The following is a 15,106-nucleotide window of genomic DNA, read 5'->3' on the forward strand; positions in this document are numbered from 1 at the left end:
CAAGTACTCACATCGCCCCTCGTGTACCCTGCCACTGCCTCCCCTCGTGTACCCTGCCACTGCCTCCCCCTCGTGTACCCTGCCACTGCCTCCCCCTCGTGTACCCTGCCACTGCCTCCCCTCGTGTACCCTGCCACTGCCTCCCCCACATGTACCCTGCCCCCATTCCCCCCTCGCGTACCCTGCCACTGCCTCCCCTCGTGTACCCTGCCACTGCCTCCCCTCGTGTACCCTGCCACTGCCTCCCCCTCGTGTACCCTGCCACTGCCTCCCCTCGTGTACCCTGCCACTGCCTCCCCCTCGTGTACTCTGCCACTGCCTCCCCCTCATGTACCCTGCCACTGCCTCCCCCTCGTGTACTCTGCCACTGCCTCCCCCTCATGTACCCTGCCACTGCCCCCCCCTAGTGTACCTTGTCACCGTCTCCCCCTCATGCCACATGTCATCCTCTTATTTGTTGCAGAACTACAACTCCCATTATGTGATGTAGTCCTGCATATTACCACATTGATGGGAGATGTAGTTTACTGTGCCACTGCCTCCCCCCTCCTATACTGTGTCATCCTCTAATCTATTGCAGAACTACATCTCCCATTATGAACCACCAAAAGGGAATGATTGGGGTTGTAGTTCTGTAACAGGGAGAGCAACAGGTTGCAAAACTACAACTCCCATCATGGACTGTCAGCAGGGCATTATGGGAGTAGTAGTTCTGCAACCTGAATGGCCAGTGGCTCAGGCGCGGGGTGCGGCCAGACCAGCGGATGCTGAGGTCCGGGGGTCGGACACCGAAGTGTCCAGGGTGTCGGCTGAGGTCCAGGAGGTCGGGCGGCGCTGCTGAGATCCAGGAGGAGGCAGAAGGAGCTCTGAAGTTGGAGGCACTGTGGCAGACAGGCGCAGCAGCAGCAGGAGTCCGGGGGAGCCGACTGCTGGCTGAAAGGGGTACGGGCAGTGAGACAATCCGGAACCCCGGACGCTTTCCTGATGTGCATCAGGAAAGCGTCGGGGGTTCCGGCGCTCCCATAGACTTCTATGGGAGCGTCCAGGCCGGGTTTCCAGATGAAAATAAGACAGGATCTAAAAACCCTGACCTATTTTCTGGAACGGACACCCTTCAGGAAAAATCCTGAAGGGTGTCCGTGACTAATGTATCCCTATGGGTCCGTGTGGAGGAGGCCTAAGGAAAAAATTCCATAAGAAATAACACCGGAGACGTTTTTGTTTAGAAGAAGAAGCAACGCTTCCTTTATTAAACATATTTGTTAGTATTTTATTGGGGGGTCTTACAGGGGTATTAGCCGCATTGCACCTGGACTTGGACCATATAACAGGGACAAATCCAGCTGAAACTTACAGGTGCAAACTATGGCGGCTAACCCCCCTGTAAGAGCCCCCAGCGATAGGCAGAGGTTCCATATTCTATTACATAATGCGGCTGGCGGCTCTTCTGGCTCCAGTGGAGTGTGAACCCGAAGAGTCACCGCCGAGTGATCCAGAGGAAGGCGAAGAAAAACCCCCGAGATTTCAATCTCAGGGGAAAAAATAATTCCTTCCTGACCCCACAAGTGGCGATCGGATATCACCCTGGATCACGGCTATCCTCTGCCTACCGCTGCCGACCCTCGCCTATTTATGGGGGATTCTAGGGCCAACGCCGTCAGGTGGTCTTCCTGATGTAGATATTCGTTCTTGCACGGGCGGTCTCTTCCTCCCACGAGCGGTCTTTTCCTCCCACGGGGGGTCTCTTCCTCCCACGAGCGGTCTCTTCCTCCCACGGGGCGGTCTCTTCCTCCACCGGGGCGGTCTCCCTTTCTGCTCCTTTTCCAGGATTTCCCAACTTCAAATGCTGAAAAAGAAAGGGGGGGGGGGGGGAGACTCTCACCTTGTATGTATAGACGCTGTTCACCTGCTTTATGCAGGTTCCTGATGCTGACATCTTCCCACAGGCGACGGTCTCTCTCCCACAGGTGACGGTCTCTCTCCCACAGGCGGTCTCTCTCCCACAGACGGTCTCTTCCTCCAATGGGCGGTCTCTTTTTCCCACGGGCAATCTCTTCCTCCACGGGCGGTCTCTTTCTCCCACGAGTGGTCTCTTCCTCCCACGGGCAGTCTCTTTCTCCCACGGGCGGTCTCTTTCTCCCACGGGCGGTCTCTTTCTCTTACTGGCGGTCTTCCTAAGCTCCTCTTCTATTTGCTTTCCCAACATCAAATGCTGAAAAAGACAAGTACAGAAAAAAAGGGGGGGGCGGGGGAGAGACTCTCACCTTGTATGTATAGACGCTGTTCACCTGCTTCATGCAGGTTCCTGATGTTCCTGATGCAGACAATTTCCCACGGGGCGGTCTCTTTTTCCCACAGGGTGGTCTCTTCCTTCCACGGGCGGTCTCTTCCTCCCACGGGGCGGTCTCTTGCTCCCACGGGGCAGTCTCTTCCTCCCATGGGGCGGTCTCTTCCTCCCACGGGGCGGCCTCTTCCTCCCATGGGGCAGTCTCTTCCTCCTACAAAGCGGTCTCTTCCTCCTACAAAGCGGTCTCTTCCTCCCACGGTGCGGTCTCCCCTTCTGCTCCTCTTCCATTTGCTTTCCCAACTTCAAATGCTGAAAAAGACAAGTACAAAAAGAAGAGGGGGGGGGGAGAGACTCTCACCTTGTATGTATAGACGCTGTTCACCTGATGCAGACATCTTCCCACAGGCGGCGGTCTCTCTCCCACAGGCGGCAGTCTCTCTCCCACAGGCGGCGGTCTCTCTCCCACAGGCGGCGGTCTATCTTCGTCTTCTTCCGCTTTTCTTCCAGGCGTTGCCAGATACAAATGCTGTAAAATACAAGCAGGAAGAATAGGGAGGGGGAGAGACACTCACCTGTATAAATGAGGAGCCGGACTGCTCAGCCAGGAGGAAGCTGCAACTGAGCCGCCCAGCAGTGTGAGATTCCTTCTATGTATATACCTCATTGTGATGTCATAATAGAAGGTCATGCTTCTTCCCAGTAACCCTCAGTGACATCACACCATCTAGTTTCATGTGTATCCAGCTGCTCCTCGTCCGTGCGCGGTTACTAGGCAACAGTCAGACTGTTGGGGGGGGGGGGTACCCGCTTAATTACCTTAAAAACAGAAGATCCTTCGGGCAATTAAAATCCAATGGGGGAGATTTATCAAACATGGCGTAAAGTGAAACTGGCTCAGTTGCCCCTAGCAACCAATCAGATTCCACCTTTCATTTTCTAAAGACTCTGTGAGGAATGAAAGGTGGACTCTGATTGGTTGCTAGGGGCAACTGAGCCAGTTTCACTTTACACCATGTGTGATAAATCTCCCCCATTATGTCCAATCCTCCAGCAACATCTGGAAAGAGTCTGAGTCTCCCCCATACACACACATGATAGAGTTTGCTGGTTCCCCGTCAGGTTTGGCCGCTCTTTGTATCTGTCTCAGCTGGAGATGATCAGGCCCGGATGGTGTAACAAATGTAAAGGTCCTTAGTGCACGTAACATCGGAAAATGGGCATGGTTTGGGGTTTTTTTTGTTAAATACTTCAGGAATTTTTGGTGTTTCTTTTTTTATTTTTTTATTTGTTTTACTATCTATATAATAAACTAATCCTAAGCTTAGACTTCTTGTTCTGTACAGACCGTTTCCCATCAGTCTCCTCCTTATCACAGACAGGAGAACAGTGACAGGTGGCACCAGTATATAGATAACACAGACAGGAGTACAGTGACAGGTGACACCAGTATATAGATAGCACAGACAGGAGTACAGTGACAGGTGACACCTGTATATAGATAACACAGACAGGAGTACAGTGACAGGTGACACCAGTATATAGATAGCACAGACAGGAGTACAGTGACAGGTGACACCAGTATATAGATAGCACAGACAGGAGTACAGTGATAGGTGACACCAGTATATAGATAACACAGACAGGAGTACATTGACAGCTGACACCTGTATATAGATAACACAGACAGGAGTACAGTGACAGGTGACACCAGTATATAGATAGCACAGACAGGAGTACAGTGACAGGTGACACCAGTATATAGATAGCACAGACAGGAGTACAGTGACAGGTGACACCAGTATATAGATAGCACAGACAGGAGTACAGTGACAGGTGACACCAGTATATAGATAGCACGGACAGGAGTACAGTGACAGGTGACACCAGTATATAGATAGCACAGACAGGAGTACAGTGATAGGTGACACCAGTATATAGATAACACAGACAGGAGTACATTGACAGCTGACACCAGTATATAGATAGCACAGACAGGAGTACAGTGACAGGTGACACCAGTATATAGATAGCACAGACAGGAGTACAGTGACAGGTGACACCAGTATATAGATAGCACAGACAGGAGGACAGTGATAGGTGACACCAGTATATAGATAACACAGACAGGAGTACATTGACAGCTGACACCAGTATATAGATAGCACAGACAGGAGTACAGTGACAGGTGACACCAGTATATAGATAACACAGACAGGAGTACAGTGACAGGTGACACCAGTATATAGATAGCACAGACAGGAGTACAGTGACAGGTGACACCAGTATATAGATAGCACAGACAGGAGTACAGTGACAGGTGACACCAGTATATAGATAGCACAGACAGGAGTACAGTGATAGGTGACACCAGTATATAGATAACACAGACAGGAGTACATTGACAGCTGACACCAGTATATAGATAGCACAGACAGAAGTACAGTGACAGGTGACACCAGTATATAGATAGCACAGACAGGAGTACAGTGACAGGTGACACCAGTATATAGATAGCACAGACAGGAGGACAGTGATAGGTGACACCAGTATATAGATAACACAGACAGGAGTACATTGACAGCTGACACCAGTATATAGATAGCACAGACAGGAGTACAGTGACAGGTGACACCAGTATATAGATAACACAGACAGGAGAACAGTGACAGGTGACAGCACTATATAGATAACACAGACAAGTGTACAGTGACAGGTGACAGCAGTACATAGATAACACAGACAGGAGTACAGTGACAGCTGACACCAGTATAAAGATAACACAGACAGGAGTACAGTGACAAGTGACACCAGTATATAGATAACACAGACAGGAGTACAGTGACAGGTGACAACAGTATATAGATAACAGACAGGTGTACAGTGACAGGTGATACCAGTATATAGATAACACAGACAGAAGCACAGTGACAGGTGACACCAGTATATAGATAACATGCACCAAAGGACAGTGACAGGTGACACGAGTAAATAGACAACACATACAGGAGTATAGTGACAGGTTACACCAGTATATAGATAACCCAGACAGGAGTACAGTGACAGGTGACACCAGTATATAGATAACACAGACAGGAGTACAGTGACAGGTGACACCAGTATATATATAACACAGACAGGAGAACAGTGACAGGTGACACCAGTATATACAGTGGTTTGCAATAAATTAGAATATCAACAAAAAGTTATTTTTTTCAGTAATTCAATTCAAATTCTATAGAGTCATTACATACCGAGTGAACTTTTTAAAGGGTGTCATTTCTTTGGGCGGAATACGCCGTCCCATAGAATGGTGTCTATGGAGCCGGCGGAAAGGCGCAGGACAGACGACGGAATTCCGCAGAGTTTATCCGCGAGAATTCCTCAGTGTGAACCCACCCTAATTGAAGCAGAATTCGAGCAGAATTTGAGCAGAATGCAAGCAGAATTTGAGACAGACGGAATTTCCAGAAAGCATTTTAACGGGCATTTGCATTTAAACAGGCAGAATTCCGCAAGTATTTTGCGGCAGAATCCGCGAGAATTGCTCAGTGTGCACATACCCTGACACAGTGCTCTCTGCTTCCACCTCAGTCTGTGTCAGGAACTGTCTAGCACATATTTTCTGTGGGGATTTGCTATTGCTCTGGACAGTTCTCAACATGCACTGTGTCAGACTGGAAAGAATACACCACTTCCTGCAGGACATACAGCAGCTGATAAGTACTGGAATACTGGATAAGTAAATTCTAAAGGGATTTAAAGGGGAAAAAAATTGTACCCCTTTAAAGAAAGCACCTGAGATTTCTGTTTTGGTAGATCTTTCTAACATAAAATAACAATTCTGAGAATGATGTACTCTTCTGTTATTCGTCTTTTTAATGTAGAAATAGAGGAACAACACAACACAGTGTTCGAGGAATAGATGCTTCAGAATTGTCACCACTCTCTTAATATTTCTGGTTATGTAAATATTACTATTCACCTTGAAAGAACAATTCATAAAACTTTGTATATGGCGCTCCTCTGTTATTCCTCCTGGAAATGCAGGAACTGATTAGCAACTGAAAACTACCATTTTCCCCTTAGGGTGTGTCTCAACAAAGTCTGATAATACCCAATCAATGCTGTGTATTGACAAGGAGAAGGGTAAAACCCAGTTGTTAATCCATTCAGAGGCACTCGCGTGCCACAACACTGTGGGAAAAAGAACAGCGTTTTTCTGCTGAAGGCCTCTGGCCAGAACAGTGATTGACAGAGCCGGGAGCCTATGGCTCCTCATCCTGTCAAGCACAGAACTGCATTTAACTGTATGCGCTCCCAGTTAACACCCCCCTGCGGTACTTGCCTGGGTGCTGACACTGGCCCAGGCTTGCTAGCAGCACATACAGAATTTTGTCCAGTTTCCTGCCACTTCTTGAGAGGGCTGACCATTGACTTCCCTTGACAACCTTTTCGTTCCCCCTCCCATCCCTATCCCTGCTTGGGGCTCAGCTGTCAATCAAACATAGAGGGATGGGAGGGCGGTTGAGTCTCGGTTATCTCATCTGACTGCCTTCTGCCCCTTAGTGTCGGGTTTCCGTCCTAATGGGGTAGTACGAGTCCCAGATTTCTGTCATTGGGTGGAGCTAGCTAGTTGTATCCTTCCTACTCAGCCGAGCGTAGGTCAGTAGAGAGCGGCTGACTTGCGCTGTGCTCTACTGCAGATACTGCCTTAGTGTTCCTCTCCTTTCTTTAGGTGGTTTACTGTCCTAAGTTTAAATAAATCCACAGCATAGGCAAGGGGTGTGTGGGGGTGTGTGTGGGGGGGTGCTCCCTTGTCTCCGGATTCCCTGAGGGTGAAGTCTAGTAACCCATGGAGATTGAGTCACTAGTGCTGGAGAACAATCTATATACGTACTGCCTGGCCTGAAGCCCTAACTAAACAGACTATAAGTACAGACTATACAGGGAAAGTGTGTGTATAGCTGAACCTGGTTTTGACTGCAGCTGTGCTGTGGAAGAGTGGGACACCTAGTGGTTTCAGTAAGGTACAACAGCTTACTGTCCTAACTGTGACACTGTATAGAAAGACTTTTACCTAGATGTAAGAAAAGAAGAAAAACACGTAGTGGGACACATAGAAACATAGAAGATTATCAGCAGAAAAAGACCACTGGGTCCATCTAGTCTGCCCTTTTAGTATTTTCTTTCTTATTATCTTAGGATAGATGTATGTTTATCCCAGGCGTGTTTAAATTCTGTTATTGTAGATTTACCAACCACCTCTGCTGGAAGTTTGTTCCAGGTATCTACTACTGTTTCAGTAAAATAATATTTTCTCACATTGCTTCTGATCTTTCCCCCAACTAACCTCTCACTGTGTCCTCTTGTTCTTGAGCTGTTTTTTTTTTTTTACTAAAAACACTCCCCTCCTGAACCTTATTTAGTCCTGTAACATACTTAAAGGTATCAATCATGTGCCCCCTTTCCCTTCTTTCCTCCAGACTATACAGATTCAAATCCTTGAGTATTTTCTTAAATGATTTATGCCTCACACCCTCCACCATTTTTGTAGCCCGTCTTTGGACCCGTTCCAGTATTCCAGATGTGACCTCACCAGAGCTCTATACAGCGGGATCACAATCTCCCTCTTCCTACTGGTTATACCTCTAGCTATACACCCCAGCATACCATTATATATATATATATATATATATATACACGCCAGCATACGATTTGCTTTCCTCACCGCCTGGTTGCACTGGTGACTCATTTTAAGGCTGTCAGAAATCACTACCCCTAAATCCTTCTCTTCTGAAGTCTTTTCCAACACAGTACTGCCGATGTGATACTCGGATAGAGGATTCCTCCTCCCCAAGTGCATTATTTTACATTTGGAAACGTTGAACTTCAATTTCCACTGTTTGGACCACTTATCTAGCAAAGCTAAATCATTTTCCATATTACTGACACCTCCAGGAATATCCACCCTGTTGCACACTTTTGTGTCATAACTTTGTTTGCATCCTTAGCGTCAATTGGAGGTATGATCCTTGATGTGAACCACTACCCAGGCCACTCCCCTGAGGAGTCTTGCTGACCAGTGGTAGCTGCCATAGACATTTCATATCTTCCCAAATAGTAATCTGCAACCTCTAATGACTATAGTGTACCAACAGATCTGATTCTTACCTGTCCAGTCTTTGTTTCCCTTGAGATAACTGCACCAGATGCTTCTTCTTTCTATCTTCACATACTGTAATGCTCCAGATTACAAATGCATCTTCATCACATGACATGGAAATAAGACATCAACTCCACATCTGGTATGAATGCACGGAGTAGCTTGCTGCATAGGACTCCGGCATAAGCCTAATTATTGTTATTGCTCTTTGTTGATGTCATTTTTATTCCTCTAAGGATTTAGCTTTATGGTTCTTGTCCCAAAAGGATCCCTCTGCTTAAGTGTTGGGATAATTTCAATCTGCGTGGCAAAACATTCTTAGAGGTTGCACGATCATTAAGAGAATTAACAGCCCAGCAAGACATGTATGACAGAAGACCTCTCGATTGGTTTACCTCTCTTAGACTTTTGCAGGATGGTGCGGATTATAGCATGTGCTATTCACTGCTGATTTCAGCATTCTTCATGTGCTTTCAAGTTCCTTGTTCTAGTTTAGTTTCTTCTATAGTCTTTCAATACGTTCTTGGTCTGTTCTTGCTTAGTCCTTCTTCTTGTAGATCAGTTACTTGTTGAGCAGTTCCTTGATGCAATTTCTGTCTCTGGGTCCTAGTGCCTTCTTGATTCTATGCTAGGGACCAGGGTTATCATAGGGGTATTTGTAAGGATAGTGGGGCTTAGTGGTATTTGTTGTTAGGTTTAGTTTTCCTGCTTAGATCTAAGTGAAAGATTTGTCTGGGGTCACAATTCATCACTGTGAGTTCTTTGTTTGCTTATCCATTTTTTTTTACTATTTGCTTCCCATCAGTGAGTTGCTATTCCTGCTTGTGTTATCTTCCAGCAGTGATACCTGCTTCATATTCTGTCTGTATGGTTGTCATACAAGTCAGCTCTACTGTAAGTCCTGGAGGAATCTGAGTATGGGGGAAAACAGTGAGAGCTCAGGGAAGGTGAGTGCTATAGGTGAAGCTATGTTCTTACATCGTGTAGTCAGACGGCATTGTTACATAGGTCTATGGGACAAACTTTTTTTAAGTATCACCTTCCCATAAATTTTCTCATCATGGACAACTTTCAAATTGGTTTAGGATAAACTCTTAGCAGAACAACAACTGAAATTTAAGGCAATAGGGATGGCTAGTTGCTGGAAGCAGCTTTCTTTCTTTTTTTTTCTTTTTTTTTCCCAAAGGAATGGATCCATGTCAGATTTTAGTTGTATCTGGCTGCTGGTGTGGCTTGTGACTACCCAAGGTTATTTCTTATGCTGGTGATATTGATTTTGTCTCTATCCTGTTTTGTCTTGTTACATTCGGTATGGTGCTAACTAACCCCCTATTCCTATTCTGCACTACCATAAAGTCCTGGGAGCACCTGAGTCCAAGGAGCCATCATTAAAGGAGAAGTTTGGGGTGTGAAAAATCAATTCAGGCAGGGGATGAGGAGAACATAACAAAGACTATGGGGAAGATTTATCAAACTGGTGTAAAGTAGAATTTTCTTAGTTGCCCCTAGCAACCAATCAGATTCCAATTTTCATTCCTTACAGATTCTTTGGAAAATGAAAGGTGGAATCTGATTGGTTGATAAGGTCAACTAAGGCAATTCTGCTTTACACCAGTTTGATAAATATCCCCCCGTATGTTTACCAGACCTCGTGCCTGCGTTGTGCTACATCACCTGGCTCCCAAACCCCGCCGGATGTCACTTTTTCCCGGCTTCAGGCTGACACGTCACTGAAGGGTGAAATTTATCCCACTCACCCAATCAGTGACTACCCCAGTCACTGACTGGTTACCGTCAGCCGGATTGGGACGTAGCTGCAGGTTCGATTGGGACGGTGCTGCGCAGGCATCGGGGAGGGTAAATATAACTTATTTATTATGTCCCCCCCCCCCCCCGACCAATTGGAAATTATTTTTTATTATTCTGATAAATGGGGGTCCTGAACTCTTTATAATGTTCTTAGGGAAATAGAGGATCAAATATCTTTTACAAAAAACATCCAAATTATGGAAACTTTTTAAAATTTTTAAAAACTTTTACCCAGTAATATTCTAAATGCCAGCTTAAAGATCCATTCCTGACACACAATATAGCGTTAGTGTCCAAATGTTCTCCGTAAAGGATGAGAAAAGTCTGATATGGTGCTTGAAATTGGACATAAAAAAAAACGTATTTGGTAATGGCATTTCGGAAAGTATTCTCCGGGGCCAGGAAGAGGCCAGGATTCCAGCCCACGTTGGATCACTTACATGGAAATGTTTATGTAGTGATTAATTAAATGATTCCTACTTAATTACAGAAATACTAAAACTCTGGCAGAATCATGGCCTCTGATGGTCGGGCCGGACAGCCCTGCTTTATAACTAGGGATAAAAATGTTATCTGCCGTTAATGAGGAGAGGAAATGAGGAGGGGAGAGCGTGAGTGCCGAGATAATGACGGATGTGGAGAGCAAATATCGACAAGGAAAATGGGAATTAAACGTTCCTCGCAATGAAGAACCGGCGGCCATTACCTTCTAGGACACCATATTTTTTGGACAATTTCTTTAATTTTTCGTCATGAAAAAATTGGCTGAATATTACAATCCAAGCGTTGTTGCCCAATGAGCCATTGTAGTGATTTATGGCTGAAAAATGATGGTTGCAGACTGTCTCACGTTATGGCTACTGCTGAGCAGAGATGCTGAACTTTCCAGGTTCTACAGCGTTCTCCAGACCCGAATGCATTGCATTCGACGCCAAATATTTTTGTCAGAAGCCCGCTGTCACACTAGGCTTCCGCCAAGAGCCAGAGCATACACAAGTGTTCCCAACATCCCTGGCAACCAGTCCAGCCGCTTGCGGATGGTTGTTGGGGGCGCACCGTCGAAGGCGTTCCTTGGTCTTGCCATAGCCTTGGCTTAACTGCCCCCGGTCGATCGGCACAGGTGTCTGATATAATGTTTGCTGACTGGCGGCCAGCACCACTAGTCAGCTCTGTGTATTGTGGGGGACTAATTGCTATTCCCTGGTTTTCCCAATTTTTAGCTTGGCTTTTGACTATTCTCCCGACTACTGAATTGGCCGCAATGACCAATTGTTACCGACCTGGCTTGTTCAATTTGAGACTATTGTGTTTGTTTGTCTTGTCCATTTTTCTTTGTTACACCAACTCTGGTCAGGGACTGTCGCAGAGTTACCCGCTGCCACCTAGGGCAGATTGTGGTAAACAGGCAGGGACAACAGGGCGGGGGCCAGTCCACCGACTAACTTGTCTTGTGTCTCTGAGTCCTGTCCTGACAGTTATTTCCCCATTTGTATAACCTTATGGTTATAACTAGTGTTGAGCGAAAATGCTGAACTGTTCAGGTTCTGCACCATTCTCCGAACCCTAACACTCAGATGTTCAGCGTTGCAGGTCCCAGGGGTAGGGAGACCAGCAACGAATGTGCATGACTCCAAGAGACGAATCTCTGCATGGACAGATTGTCAGAATAGATGACTGGTGCCTAGTGATCCAATTTGTACTAAAAGTAAAAAAGAACTTTACATTCCAAGTCTACGTTGTCGGAAAATGTCCACACAAACCATTAGATGGTACTTGCTTGACATTGGGCTCTTAGCTAACTATAGGCCTGACCCCACATGGCCGCCCTCAAAGGCGTATAGAGCTAGACGCCAATGAGGACTGGAATGGAGTGATTCTTTTGTGTCAAATATAACATGAACCGGAAATTGGGGGCAACACCATGAAAAAGCCTTCACAAGGGGGCCACACATCAGTCTTATTCCTTGGATTACGGCGTGCGGTGGCAAAATATAGAGAAGTCGGATCCTTCTAGTGTTCCTTTTGGGTACACTACTCTTGTAACAGGATACTGGTGAGTGTGTTGTGGCTACAGGGGGAAAGATTATGGCTACAGGGGGAACATTCAAGCTAAAGGGGGACAGATTATTGGCTAAGGAAGCTTTATTACTGGCTACAGGGAACATTATCACTGGCTACAAGGGGGACACATTCTGGCTACAAGAGGGACACATTCTTGCTACAGAGGACATTATTACTGGGTACAAGTGGGACACATTCTGGCTACAGAGGACATTATTACTGGATACAATAGAGGTATCCACACGTCCTTGAGACGGGCTCTCCTTAAGGAAAGTCATTACCCCTTTGACCCACGTCAATAGACCTCTCACTAGCCAGCCAACACCCTGCTCTGCACTGATGAGGGTCAAAAACCCGAAATAGCTATCTGCAGATGGGAAATCTTTCCTTTTGGAGAGATAGTTTGGCTTGGCATAAAATCTCCAGTCAATGTTCTAAGGCTCCTTGACTGAGCGAGACTTGACTTGAAGGGATATCTCTTTGCTTAAGAGGTGTGAGAGCTACTTTGCATATTCTTTCTTCCCTGGATACAATAGAGGCATATTACTGGGTAAAGGGGGCTTTTTCTAGCTAATGGGTGACAGATTACTGGCTACAGTGGGGCAACTGGAACCGGGGGGGGGGGGGGTTGTTATGGCTATTGTGGGACAGGTTATGACCATAGGAGCATACATTCTGGCTACAGGGAGAGCAGATTACTAGCTACTAAGAGCAATTTTACTAGCCACAGGGAACACATTTTGGACACAGTGGGATAGTATTACTGGCCACAGGGGGACAAGTAACTGGATACTGGATACATGTTGCTGGGTACAAGGAGCTCATATTACTTGACACTGGGGAATTTTTACAGGCTGCAATGGGACACATTCTTGCTACAAGAGGACATTATTACTGTCTACAATAGGGGATCTTAGTGGCTGAAGGGGCATTATTACTGTCTGCAACAGGGGATCTTAGTGACTGAAGGGGCATTATTACTAAATTATTATTCCATCCGAACCCTAACGTTCGGTATTTGATTAGTGGGGGCTGCTGAACTTGGATAAAGCCCTAAGGTTGTCTGGAAAACATGGATACAGCCAATGACTACATCCATGTTTTCCACATAGCCTTAGGGCTTTATCCAACTTCAGCAGCCACCGCTAATCAAATGCCGAATGTTCGGGTTCGGATTGACTCAATCATGCTCGAGGCTCGCTCATCTCTAGTGGTTACATTATAGGAGAAGTCCGTGAATTTCTAAAATCAGGGGTGAAATTTATTCCAAGTAACAACTTACCTTGTCCCGTGCCCTCGGTGAGCAGCCACACCGGGCTCCGGCCTCTTCACGTTAAGACCTTGGCTGAGTGGCCAATCCATCAGCCGGGAGAGGCATTCTTCCTCGAGACGTGATGTCATCACAACTCAGGGTTAAAATGACTTCCGGTGGGGGTCCTGCACCGCTCGGGGAGAGGTAAGTTCCTACCTGTAATTAGAGATGATCGAACATCAGAAAATCACAGGTTCTATAAAACTCGAACCTTGTCGAACCTTCCCCATTTGATTCTCGATGCCTTCCCGGTCCGGGGGGAAGGAGGAGACAGCCCGGGTACCGCCTGGAATTCCAGGATACAGTCTGTTACCTGTATCCCGGGATTCCATGCGGTACACAGGCTGTCTCCTTCTTCCCCACGGACCGGGAAGGCATTGGGAATCAAATGCAGAAGGTTCGACAAGGTTCGAGTTCTATAAAACCTGTGATTTTCTGATGTTCGATCATCTCTTGTAATCAATTTCCCCCCTGTCCCTGTAGGCTGCCGGCTTTTAGAAATCGCCGGATTTCTCCTTTACTATTTGCAATAAGAGGAAATATTACCAAGACATACAGCTCAGTTACATAGTTATGGAAGGATCTGATCTTGGAACAAACAGACACTTAGAGCCTATAGGGGCAGTGTGAGCTCGGCCTTATTTAGTCAACACTTATAACTGATGGCTTCCTTGGGGGCACTCATCTGAAATCTCACCGCTCGGAGGTACTTGGATTTAACGGGTTGAGAAACACTAGTCTAGATAGATGTAAAAGGTGTCAAACTATAAAGCACATACTACAGCCATAGGCGCTCTGTGTGCTGCCATGTGTTGCTATTCTCCACATTGTTATTACAAAGCTTCCAATGGAACGTGCCTAGATTCTTGTTGTTGTCACATATATAGGGAATTTATTAGAAAAAGTACTTAATAATATAATTTTTGTTTGTAGACCTCTATTTATATCTTTACATAGATAACATAATTTTTTTTTTTTTTTTAATCAGAAATAACATTTAAAATTTACATTTCCCAGAGAGAGATAAAAATAAAATTACATAAACGATTGGCGCCTCTAATGTAATTTCTATTTGCGAGGAGTATACAGAACATTAATGAATTAATCATCCGTCACAGATTATACTTAATTATTTTCATTTTTCTGTGAAACATTTGCAGGAATATATATATATATATATATATATATATATATATATATATATATATATATATATATATATATATACAGCGTGACTCAGATATAAGCTCAGTAATAGTGTAATAGTGCATATGTGTGTATGTAGCCTGGTGATAACATATGCAGAAGCAGTTTGTTTTATTCTATCATATGGAATTAGAGGGGTACTCTGGTGGGGGGGCTATTTTGGGATCTGGCCGGGGAGGAGGTGGCTGACTGAAACAACGTCCACTCACCTCCCCGGCTCCAGCGGCGGGTCCCGTATCTCGGCGCTCCGGCCCCCGGTGCCCGGCCG

At 45.9% G+C, this 15,106-nt stretch overlaps 1 long non-coding RNA gene across 1 annotated transcript; it reads right to left on the reverse strand.

Moving 5' to 3' along the window:
- Positions 1-1,215: 1,215 nt before the first annotated feature.
- LOC138789452 (uncharacterized) lies at positions 1,216-13,688 on the reverse strand. The gene is made up of 2 exons (XR_011362721.1): positions 13,603-13,688; positions 1,216-3,103 (listed from the first exon to the last, which is right to left on the reverse strand). It is a non-coding gene; the product is annotated as an uncharacterized lncRNA (long non-coding RNA).
- Between the last annotated feature and the right edge of the window lie 1,418 nt (positions 13,689-15,106).

This window comes from Dendropsophus ebraccatus, chromosome 4 (genome assembly GCF_027789765.1).
Source record: "Dendropsophus ebraccatus isolate aDenEbr1 chromosome 4, aDenEbr1.pat, whole genome shotgun sequence".
NCBI classification, from domain to species: Eukaryota; Metazoa; Chordata; class Amphibia; order Anura; family Hylidae; genus Dendropsophus; species Dendropsophus ebraccatus.